Here is a 10,435-nt window from a genome sequence, read left to right as displayed (position 1 = left end):
TAGACAGAAGTGGACAAGAAATTCACAGCAATGGATGAAACAAGAAATCACAAAAGTCTATAAATTTCCAAGGTCCCAGTTTGTAACTGGCTTAATCATAACATCTGATTTACAATATGCTTGTTGGTTCTAATTACAATGTATTATTTGTCCCTCCAGGTGCTGCCGTCCCTCAGCAGTAGTGGCAGCAGGGATGTTGAGGAGACAGGAAGGTTGCCCAGAGCTGCCAGCCCCTCGTCTCTGTACTCCAGGATTGGTGCCTTCAGTACTGGATGGCTCTCCAACATAGGACAGGGCAACAAGTGAAGAGGTGAGGGATATAGTCTGGGGAATAGGAGCATTTTCCCTTGAAAACATTCCACTATCATAATTCTTGTCCACCCGTATGGTGTGGTATTTTGTATTGTAGCCTTTGGACATAAGCATTTTAAAGTAGACGTCTTGAGCACTATTACTCAGTTTACAACATTTGTGAGATTGTTTAGATATTAGGTTTTAAAGTTATACTTCACAGTATGTACCATAAGTTAGTTACCATTGTGCCACAATTTGTTTCTTTCTTTGATGATATCAGATATAATATTGATATTAGATTTAGACTATTTGTTCCATTATTTGTATTAATCCCAAAATGATTGTATTTTGGTGCCAACACTTTGATGAACAAAACGTGATGTGTATAGGAGCCCTTGTAAACTAACTAGGATGCCCCCAGGCTAGATGCTACCTATTTTGGGTGGAAAACTGTGAAAATGGATGCATGGCTGTCTACAATATCTAAATCAAGTCAGTATGGCCTATCACACTGCATGAATGTGTTTTTTTTTTCAACCAATTTGCTCCAGTGATTTCCTGCAAAATTAAAATGGTATTGCTTGGTAGGTACTTTCTAAAAGTTTCATTCCTGATGTAGATTTTTTTTTTTTTCACTATACCACTTAAATTCAAAGGCATACATGTGTCTGCTCATGTGTTCACAGTTGACTATGTGCCAAATCCTTCACCACAATCAATACGCCTTGTGGCACATTGGAATGGATGAATGAAGTGAATCAGTCTAATTGGGTGGGACTGAAGGGGAAGACATTTGTATCCCACTATGTAACAAGTAGATGGCATTTTATTTCAGCCTTATTTTTTTCCCTTATGTAAGCAGCCTTTAATTGGAATATCTTACTAATATCATGTTGACAAATTTTTGTGTTTGAGATGATTTAATGTACTATCAAAATGAAAATATAAACTAGCAAATAAATATGTATCTATAATTTGTTTTCTCAATCATTAGTATTGTACAGAAATGTACTTAATTACCAGGTCTGATTTTCTTAAAATGTGCCATAATGAAATCTCTAACAAAATTTTCCTACATCGTAGTACAGTGTACCTGTATATTTGAATACCAATATCCTCATTATGTGTCTTTCTGTAAAATATCAGCAATGAATACCGAATCCTTTGCCAGGGGAAATTGATTTTTCTAAAAAAAATGGGTGTGGCCCTATTATTATTGATTACATAATTAGGATATCATAAAAGTTTGCATCAATTGTTGTTTTTCAATACGGGAACGCCCCAGAGGTCCTCAGCCATCCTTTTGTGCAGCCATAACATGAGCCGTAGACGGCGTTGTGATTGGTCGAGTTCATTGGTGAGGCATGTTGATGTTGACAGAAAGGATGACTTCATCTCCCGGGAGACCTACTTTACTACATGTTTACCTGCCTTTGTGCTGCATAACTGCATCAGGTCTGAACTACTAGCTAGTGCTCAGCAAAACAATATACCCACATGCAAGGAAGGGGATTTATTGTTAGTAATTCACAGTTGTAGTTGGTTCAGGTTGGGTCTATATAAGACTGGAAAATCTGACATAAAGCAGCTTCAGCCTGCTGGGCTCCCTTTGTCTAATAAGTACATATTTAGGGTTACCCTTTGGGAAAATCTGGATTCAAATTTGAATATATGTATAGACAGACATCGCAGAGTAGACAGGAAATCATAAATTATTGAAATCGTAAATTGCTGTTTTTATATTAAAAATTGAAGATAATTTTTTTTGTCTCTGTTCAGAAATGTAAGTGGTATGATGTAGCTTGATTCCATGGCTCCTGCAGAATACCTGGATATGTCATGTTATTCTAGAGATGCAGAAGTTAGTGTGCTTATGATTATGCAAGCCTTGTTGTTATCTTCATGTAACATATTGGCTGTGTACGAATCTTCCATGTCCTGCCTTCAAGTAATTGAAATCAGTCACCTGCTCTGATTAGCTTATTATTGACAGAGCTGCCGCAACTGCATTTCTGGCATGTTCCAAGTCTCTTTCATCCTGATGTTCCTGGTACCTGTTTATGCCTCAGCAGCCCCATCCCTTCCCAGTACAGATGAGTTTTAGGATTTCTTTTATCCATCAGTCATGAGGCTTTGTAGAATATTCTAGCACTGCAAGTCTGCCCTTCACTTTGTAGCCTACACTTATGTCTATTGTGCTGTCCATAGACTATTCCCATTGGGCAAATCTGAGGGGAGTTGGGCTCCAGGCTCTCCATCCCGACTGACTCCATCCATTTTCTCCCACGGAGCCGTACCCAATAACTGTAACTGTGCTTTCCTCTGGCACCACTCCCACCACTCCTGGGCTGACCCATCAGACACCTCCACCGTGATGTGCATGCACAATACCTGAGCGCCAATTTACTGTCTAGAATGTTTACCTTATATGGTTAGATCACATGGTCTTCTGGGATGTGTAATGTCTATGTGTGTGTAAAACTCCCCCTCAGATATGGTGGCTTGAGATCCCTCCTGAATTCAGCCCTTTGCTTGTATCAATGCAGGATTTTCCATTGCACAATAAAACTCATTTCTGGAATGTCTGCCTTTATGAGTGTTTGTCACGGAAACAAAATTGCAACAGTTATGAGGGTTGTCAATATATTGATAGGTACAATGATTGTTTCCCAACATGCACCTGTGCAATAGCAATAAGATAGATAATTCTGAATGTGAAACCCAGACAAATAACAAATCTTAAAAATCTTGAATTTGTAACAAATTTGTAAAAAATTCCAAACCCTTGTCTTTATATGCAACTTTCAAATTGTTCCTGATCCCAATATGCAAATTTTTCTCACCTGCAAGAATCCTAGGTACCCTTTAAAAATTCTGAACATCGCCACAGTCATATCTTGATGGTATGCAATCATCTTTTTGCCCATGGATGCTATTCCTGCCCAAAAGCCCAATTACTTCATAGATTTTCGCTTCACTCCCCAGTTGCTCTGCTGACCTACTTTTTCCTTATAATGAGAAGCAAATTTCAAGGCCACATGAAATATGGATGCTACGCATAAGACTGTGCAACACTTTCTGACGGACGACCTTTCAATATCATATAAGATTTTGGCAATGAATCACCCATATCAGAATTTATGGACATTTGTTTTGTAGGTCAGACAAGAAGGACAAGGAAAGATGACTCCTCTTTCTTATCTTTATTAGGGTGGTCATTTCCTTGACATTGGTTTTATATTTTGCATGCAACTGCTTTCCCAGAGTTTTGTGTCCTATTTTGTATGCCACTGTCTCTGGAAATGGTTCATACCATTACTTTACACTTTAAGGAGTTGTACATCAAGAGTTTTTTTTTCAAACATCTAAGAGAAGATCCCTTATTTGCCAAATCAAATTAATTTTTCATCAAGGAATTTGTAAAATATTTCATGCCAGTATGAAATCTTTGCTTTCTTGTTGGTGAATTGCTCATGCCTGTTGACAAATCTGATGTTTTATCACACACTTATATTGCACTCAATTTCTTAACTACAAAATGTAATTACATGTAGATGATTTGGTACAACTTGGACCAATCAGATAATTTGGTACAACTCTACCATCTAGCAAATCATATCACTGTAAAAGTCACATACCAAAGACATTCAACACACTCATACACTGAAAGAGATATTCCTCTGTCAATCCATACATGTGACACTGACAAGTGGTGAAAATTGTAAGAAATGTTATTTTGTAACTGTGCCATGAATACAAGAAACAAATGTTAACCTATCCCAGCCTAATGTAGCAGTTGAAGTCCAGATGGGCACAGAGATAAGCCTGCGTCTTCTCCAGCTCATGATGGCTGGAAGGAAATGTTGGCAGTTGATTCTGCTTCCAGATATAACCTTGGGGATGATGTTCTTGGCTTTCCTCTCATCCCATGCTGTCAGAAGCCTCCCCCAAAAGCACCGTTAAGGGATGGTAATTTAAAAGTTAAAAAAAAAACAGAAGAACTCTGTCCCTGTCTTCATTCTTAGCTCTTGTATGCCATGTCAGCAGTCAAAGAATTGAATCAATAGATCTTGTTGATAAGAATGTTGACATAGCCTCCTGACTGAGTCATCCTATCAGAAAATCTTTAACTTGAGGGGAGAAAAGTTGTGTCTTCTGGAGTCTTACCATTGGATGGGGGTAGTTTGAATCATGTTAGTGTTGCTGCAGAACATGGTCAGAGAGAGAAATGTTAGTATGGAACTGATGTTCAAGTCGTCCTTAGCTAGAATTGAACTTGACAGGAGTACAGCTGTCAGTTGTACTTGATTCTGTAATGAGATTAATATCTGAATTTTCTCAACCCTCAATGTGAGTGTAATATACACATGTATTATGACTGACACGGCTTAGCCATATATGTACAGTTTTTACAAGTCTGCATGGAGAAGTTCTTGATACATGTACCTCTTTGAAAATAATGCTTTTGAAAATTGTTTATTTTTGTCACTGCATATGCAACAATGAAAACAAATATAACTCTACATGAACATCATTATCATACTTCTGAAAGCTTGTGCAAATTGCCAATAGATCAATAGACAGAGAATATGAATAGAAACTTCACCATGCAGACCCATCCGATATGGTAGCCAGGGCCTGTCCAAATTTTCAAATAGGTGGAATAACTTGAAAAAAGTGGTAAATACTTGAGACTTGCTGCATGTTTTCTATTCATAATTGATAGAAAATGTATTCTGAGCTTCACAAAATGTCCTTGCCTCAAGCACACTGCATATCAGACCCGGTTGTGGCTGGTTGTGGTGTTTAGGCATAGCCCATAAATGTGTATGTTGACAATGTGATGCTTTGAGATATGATTCAATGTCACCTTTTGCTTCAATCTACTACTATTAGAAATTCATCTTGGTGCAATGTGAACAATAATAATTATTTATAACTGACATTTTCATGCAAAAAGAGGTTTTGATGTATACTTTAAAACATTGTCAAGTTTATGTGTTCTGTTTCATTAAAATGTAATATTCTTATTGCAGTCTTACATCAGAAAAAATCACCAACTTTGACTAAATAGCACATGTACTATGGAATGTTTCTGACAAGACCTCATACACTTACCTTGCAGTTTATAGTAGCTGTGATTTTTGACTAGCTAATTTGAAACTGATGCCTTTCATTTTCAAGAATATCTGGTGACTTTAGTCATAATAGACATGTCTCACAGTCCTGTATGAAACATGACATTTTCTTTGAATAACCTAGGCACATAAACTGAGTGAACCTGTACACCAGGACTGGTGTCTGTAGTTGTATTGCCAACGTTCTCCTCCGACTGTTATTGGAAAGACTTGAAACGATTATTCATGAGCTTCATCTCTAGATAGGGCTTCAAGGTTAGGGATGAAACATGCCCTACTCTCATGGACAGTACAGGTAAAGGAACCATTCATGGACCGGCTTTTCTGAAGCAGAAGTAATCCTGTTGACATGAATTTCTGTCCTACATAAAATAGTAAGGATCAGTTTTACCATGTGATTTACAGACCTCTCTTTCAGCTGAAGATGCTATAATGGCTATTTCCCACAGTGTAGAATAGAAAGTGCTCCTTATAGGCAATTAGTTCTCTTACCGGTATTCTGAAAATGTTACTGCCAACTCACCTTGGGGTGGCACTGTCTACTGAAAAACAATTCATTGCTATAAATGTTCATGTGCAATGAAATACTAATAGTATGTGATATTACATGAGCACACAATGCTGCTACCCCTACAATGGGTCCATTTTTGTATGTGTTTGCAAAGGGAACACTATTTGTAACAGAAATAAAGTGTGTGGCAAAGACGTATTGAGGGGAAGGGTTTTTTACTGAGTGCAGTGACTAAATACAGTCATTGTATTACGTACAATGTAAAGGGGCTTGCTATGCTAGTTTGATAGGGCATTGTTCCGTTTGAGAGCTGTTGTATAATCATCTCCTGACTGGTGCAGCCCATTCACAGCATATACGATTCCAAATAAGTTATATAAGGCCGCAGAAATTTAATTTCTTAGGTCTCGGATTTGCAGCTTCAATTTTTCTTTTGATTTCCAGTCGAAAGAAAGGCATTCTAGGTTTGAATCAGCCCCAAAATGCTCATATTTTTGCTTAGACAGTTAAAGAAAGTCTTCTTAATTGTTACAGCTTTTTCATTTATCAGTGCATCAAAATTCACAGTTAATAGCCTGCTCCATTAATTTGCTGAATTTGAGACTAAGAAATTAAATTGGTGTGGTGTTATGTCAGCTAAAATATTCATACAAACAAGGTAAGCACTATAGTTGCCGTGATGAACCTTGCATTGGCTGTAAACAGAGACATGTAAGATAAAACAGACTTATTTATAACCTGAATGCCAAAAACATGGTCATGATCTAAGGTTACCCAGATTGAACCAGACATGAACTGTTCCCAGTACGTGCTTACAACAGAGAACTTCAGTTATTCTTGGATTGGAGGAGTATTTTGGGCATGACATGCATATATATGGCTTCCTTTTACTGCAGCTATGTTATATTGGTCAGGAGTTACATGCTTGTTGGAGTGAAATTTTTGAACCCATTTTTAATGAGAGTGATGGAAACTTTGATGGTTAATCCATATAGCAGTTGTGGTTGAAAATGTTGCTACCAGTCATGTCTTCTCATGAAAAAATACCTTGTTTTGTTACTGATAACAAGTATCCGCCTTCTGGGACAAAGTCATGTACACTATACATTTACTGTCGTATGTGTTCTTTGTCTGAGAATGAATGGATCAATTTTGTATTCAATGCAAATGCCACCTAGGTATGGATTGGGGAATGCAAGGGATTCTTTCTTCAAACATGAAGTACTGGTACCTAAATTGTGTCAAATGGTCTTGTCTGATTTCATGCAGCAGTGAATCCCTTCTAGGATGTTCCAGAGGTTCAACTATGGGTATTGATTTTCTGTGTGCAGAGATTGAGCATTTGTCTGGACTTTTTTTTGCTTACAATTGTGCCTTGAATATGCACTTGATCATATGAGTCATACTGTTGAGCTTTGCTTTTTACAAAAAGAAATTGAACATTGAGTTTCTTGATTTAGTCTTTTTTGTTTTTGTTAAGAATTTTTCTTCAAATTTTTTATCAAGAATTTTTGCTGATTCTGTATTTATACACTGTAGATTTTACCCACTGAATTGAAGCAGGGAATTGAAGGCAGGAAATGAACAGACCTTTCTGGAACCTTTGATGGAACTTCCTGTTTGTGTTCCATGGCTGGCATGTGGAAATAACTACAGAAACACTGCAAAAATAAAACCTCCATACACAGAGGCAATGAGTCAAAGGCTATTCATACAAGTGCTTTCATAACCATAGTATGCAACTAATGTTACTTTGTATGTGTGGGAAAGTCTTATATAAAGTGTTGCAAAACATGTACGTCTGTCTTTCATTTTTCTTAGATGAACTACTGGTTAGGTAGCCATGTAGCCACTTATACCAAACACATTCAGCCCCTCCACTCCAGACCTGAGAAGTGGGACAGGTGAACTCTTAAGGCCCCACACCTGGCCACACCTCAGTAACAACCACCTCTTAGTATAACGTGTACAGATGGAGTCCATTCAAGGTCTATTTCACTTTCGTCTCTTGAAAGTCAAAAGGCTTGGCACTTGTTTGTTGTCCTGACCTTCATAATGTATGATCAGTCAAGATCAAACTACAATGGTTTGTGCATACCATTACTAACTACAATGTTCTGCTCTCAAAGGGTGTAGAAATTCTCTTTATAAAGATATACATGGTTACCAGAATGAGTGGAAATGCTGTTAGTAAATGTTACCCAATTGCTGACACAATGTTGAAGTTAAGTCCTGTGTTTTGTGTGCAGGTATCCACCAGAGTTGAGTTGGCATCAGGTGCAGGCCGACTGCAGCTGCTCATCCACATGACATGAACATCTGCGATCTGATCACATGATGCAGGCGTTTCATCCTGTTCCTTGTGCAAGTTGGTAGTCTCTGTTCCATGTCAGCTCAGTTTACTATGTACCCTTTCCTCTCAGTGTTGCAGGCCAGAATATACCCCTGGTCAAAATATACCTGGGTATATTCTGCCCTGCTACACAGGCATTACCAGTTAAGCAAAGTACAGGTCAGTTCCCTTGAACAAAATGTATCTAAACATGACTAAATGATAAAAGAGGATGGATAATGTGTACATTTCTGTAATACATTGTACTAGTACCTATAGATTTGGTCACTGTGTTATTTATTGCTGCACTTGCAAGAAAAATGGAATGTGCAGTCACTCAGGAATACCGGTACACAAGTACCTGTGTGCACAATGTGAACAGGTATTTGTGTATTCCTGAGTTCACTGAAAGTTTAGATCAAACGTTCTGAATATGACGGTAAAATCTGCACCTCCAGGGACTTTAAGGAATAAAAACTACCATGTCATATTCTCTGTATTTGGGCAGTTGTTACGTAGATCCTAGAGGAGAAGCCAATATTTTACAATCTGCACCGTGCAGTGTTATATTAGTGCTAGAGTTGTTACGAAACAGTATCTCTCGTACTACTGACATGTCATAAAAGATGGACCATACAGAAGGTATGGTTCACTTTTAACTTAAGTTTTTGTTAGCCATAAAATGGTGACTGTACCTAAGTGCGTCTATTCTAAGACATGGTTATATTGTAATGCATTTCGATGAAATCTTAATGAGATTTTGGGTGTTCCATATAGGCTGGTGGAGGCATCAAAGCATGCTAATAAAATCTGCAATTCTTACATATTTATTTGCCGTGTGGTATTCAAAGCCTTTCAGTTTGTTTAAGACTTGTGCTGGAAAAGTGGAAATATTCCGAAAGAACACTTACATTGTAATATGTTTCCACCATTATGTACAATTTGCAGTGTGTTTATTTTGCCAAGCAGAGATAACTTACACCGGGTGGATCAACCATCATCACTGTAATTTTGCCCAACTCCCTGGCAGTTCATTTCACATTACAGAAGAATAATGACTAGCAGGAAAGATGAGACAATAAATTCATGCATTGGTCAAATAACGGCCTCAGAGACATGTTGCAGACTCTGGAGGATGCCTTAAATTGGAAAGCTTCGTTAACTCTTCAGAAGATGCAACAGCACACTCGGCATGGGTACCCCCAGTATTTCAGAGGTTCTTATTATAGACTTGGAAACATAATGACACACTTGTGTTTTTATGATATTGAATCTTTATGTACTTTGGGATACAACTTATATGTATTGAAGAAATCAGAGAGAATTTTGGTACTTTTTGCACACGGCATGGATTTTGTCAGCATCTATAACCCTGTACTCAGCCCTTGCACTATGCAGATGAGACTGATGTACTGTTGGCCAGGTCTAGCTGATGGGTGGAACATCATGATGGAAACCACCAGAGCTTTGCCTGCCTGTCAGTCTTGAAATTGTTCCTGTTCATCACAGCCCTGGCCAAATAAGTATGGATGACTTCACTTCATCCTAGTACGACATCGCCAACATGAGAAGTTTTTAAACGCATATATATATGGTGTTTTCAATACATACTACATGACCTAACATTAGCACCACAACAGTGGTGTTTGAACATCATGGTAGGAGAACCCATCTAGACCCCATATTGGCCAGGATCCAGAAATGCATTAACAACCAGATACAGTTTATATCGTACGTGTGCCTTGATTCTTACAAGAAGGCAGTTTATCAAGAAAACCCATGTAGACCACTTTAAATAAACCCATTTTTAGCGGGACTTTGGCAACAGCTTCTCCACGTGATTAAGAATTGTTGCTCATTGCTATAATCTCCTTGGTGCAAGGAACAGTATTCATTCATCTTGCAGTGTGTTTATTTTCCAAAGTCTAGGATAGACATGTATGTCCTAGACATTAAAAGTTATGCAAATTGAGGTGGTAGATCTACAGGGAACATAGTTCTCACCAGGCTGTTTGAGCGTAGGGGCCCCCTACGCTGTGATTTTGACCCCCTACGCTGTGATTTAGCCCCCTACACTGTGTTTCAACCAGCGTAGGGGTGGTTTTGGGGGGCAGAAGCTTCATTAATCTTTAAAAAAAATGAAAATATAACTTAAGAATG

The 10,435-nt window shown here is 38.1% G+C and overlaps 1 protein-coding gene across 1 annotated transcript in view; it reads left to right on the top strand.

Annotated features, from left to right (window-relative positions):
* Window positions 1–9,097, top strand: part of LOC109463000 (conserved oligomeric Golgi complex subunit 1-like) — a 21,659-nt gene extending 12,562 nt beyond the window's left edge. The window contains exon 26 of the mRNA XM_019759648.1: window positions 8,193–9,097. The gene's annotated coding sequence lies outside the window, so the exon portion shown is untranslated. The remainder of the gene's footprint in view (window positions 1–8,192) is intronic.
* Window positions 9,098–10,435: the final 1,338 nt, after the last annotated feature.

This window comes from Branchiostoma belcheri, unplaced genomic scaffold, assembly GCF_001625305.1.
Source record: "Branchiostoma belcheri isolate BF01 breed outbred unplaced genomic scaffold, Haploidv18h27 scaffold121, whole genome shotgun sequence".
Lineage (NCBI taxonomy): Eukaryota > Metazoa > Chordata > Leptocardii > Amphioxiformes > Branchiostomatidae > Branchiostoma > Branchiostoma belcheri.
This window is presented reverse-complemented; position numbering and strand designations above follow the sequence as displayed.